The sequence below is a fragment of the Tiliqua scincoides genome, chromosome 4 (genome assembly GCF_035046505.1).
Source record: "Tiliqua scincoides isolate rTilSci1 chromosome 4, rTilSci1.hap2, whole genome shotgun sequence".
Classification (NCBI taxonomy): Eukaryota; Metazoa; Chordata; class Lepidosauria; order Squamata; family Scincidae; genus Tiliqua; species Tiliqua scincoides.
In genome coordinates, this window is record NC_089824.1 from 31,873,774 (window position 1) to 31,876,027 (window position 2,254).

General features: G+C 46.7%; 1 pseudogene; it reads left to right on the top strand.

Annotated features, from left to right (window-relative positions):
* The first annotated feature begins 628 nt into the window (after nucleotides 1-628).
* Nucleotides 629-745, top strand: LOC136650827 (5S ribosomal RNA; annotated as a pseudogene).
* Nucleotides 746-2,254: the final 1,509 nt, after the last annotated feature.

The window sequence follows — 2,254 nt, forward strand, 5'->3', positions numbered from 1 at the left end:
CACCCCAAACAGCCAGAGGGGGCTGGCAGGGCAAACAAGGAACACTACAGGAAACAAGCCAGGAACAGGAAAGGCCTTTTCTGCCCCACCCGGAGGAAGGGGCGGGGCCAAAGGGGGCGGGCTTGCTCCATAAAACACGGAGGCCAGGGATGAGAGGCAGTCAGTGTGAAGCAGGGAACTGTGAGGTGAACAGCTCCTAGGCCAGATTTGGTAGCTCTGCTAGGGAGGAGGACAAGGGTGCTGGAACCTTCTTCCCCTCCAGCCAATCTGAGGCCTCCCTGGGGGTGGAACAAGCCTGCTCCAGGCCCCTCCAGGGCAGGGACCCTACAATTTGCTGCTGCAAAGATTAGCGCCAGAACCCACTCTTCTAAAATCAGTAGGGTTTGTGTCACCCAGTGCAGGAGACCAGCATGTCACCCCCATGATGGACCTCCTCCCATGTAGTGGGAGGGACAATGCCCTGGGCAGTGGACATGGTGATGTACCATAGCGTTGCCCCAGCTGGTTTTTTGGCTATAACTTTTGATAGAATAGATATATTCCAACCTGGTTTGTTTCATTGCATTCTGCATGAGAGTAGGCATCAATTGATATATATAACATGATGGTATTATTTGAAAATACCAAGATTTTTGACTGTTACCCTGCACATGCCCAATCTCGTCTGATCTTGGAAGCTAAGCAGGGTCAGGCCTGGTTAGTACTTGGTTGGGAGACCGCCTGGGAATACCGGGTGCTGTAGGCTTATACCATAGTCTTTCGAGACTGAAGGTTGCCAACCATTACCACCAAGATTTTAAAAATTTTGGTGTGTAGTGGTGCCACCCCCCTGGTATGCATCACTCGATCCAGCCCAAACCCTCTGCACCCATTAGCAATGCAATTGGTCCTGGGACAATGAGATCCAGCTGGAATGAAATTGAACAAGAAGCAATGAGACGTTCTAGTGCAGGCACACCAGATGTTACTCCTGATCTGTCCTTCCTTTAATGATCTGTCCTTCCCTATAAACAGCCATTCTGAAATAGGCCTTATGTAAATGTGAGCGCTCTGAGAAATCCCACCCATTAACAGTGTTGCCCAGAAACTCAGCAGGACCACGCAACAGCCTGTTTGCTATACTATGCTATCAGTTCCTGCCAACAGGGAGGCACAGCCAGTTGGCTGGTCCGATAACAGGCTTAACTTCTTGCAGCCTGTTTGAGGAACTACAGTATGAAGCACCACCCAATTACTTGGTGCCTGCGGGAAGGTTAATATTTTCCACACAATTTCACTTACATTGTGTACATATTTCAATCAGTTGTCTAATCCGTAGTCAATTTGACAAAGTATTAACATGTTGCCTGTTTGTTCCAACAACAAAAGGTACCCAGGTTGGGCAGATCTGCTCTCTCCTTTGTTAAATTCCTCTTGGACCATTTGCGCAAGGTTCCTTCTCTATCGGCATAGTCGGTTTTCTGTTTGCAATGATTACAGCCAATCCAGGTCAACCACAAGGTTAGTCTTCAACACACCCAGCATGAAGTCAAATGAACCAAGGCTATAGCCACTATATTATTATGTCCATTATGAAGGCCTCTGACTGGTCAAGTCTGGAAGTAATGTGTTTCTCTTTCATGTCTCCTGTCCTACTCAGACATGCCATGCAAAGTAGAAAATGGTTGCACTTTTGGCACAGTGGGTCTGTTGTCCACCTGTGGGCATGTATTTCAACAGAACAAACACACAGTACTTTCTTTGCACATGCTGTAATGCCGGTCCCAGTTAAAGCGCATGTAGGTGGTGCAACAGCAAGACCTTACAGCCAGCTTATAAAAACTATCTGAAAAATTAAATGGGGGTGATGGTGACACTAACAACTAAAGTATGTCATTTTCATGTCATTGCCAGTTTATTTGCCTTGGATAGTTTTGCAAACATTGTCCAATGCATTTTCTTCCTCTTCCCTGAAACGATGGATAATCATCTGTTTGCTATTTTTCTTCCTCTGGTGTCAACCTATCTTTGCAATGCAAATGGCTGTGGTAGGGTAGGAGGTAGACAGGTGCCAGTGGCATCAGGTCAGCTGTGAATGCCGCAGCAGTAACAATTTGCATTTTCCAGGCTATGAACCTTAGAAGGGCCTAGAGAGGAATAATACTAGTCCTAGAAACAAATGGGCTTCTTCCTCACTTCTCTGCCATTTGTAGCATATGGGCCACTTCAAATATTACAAAGGCCAAATGTTACTGGGTTTGGTGAAACACGATTC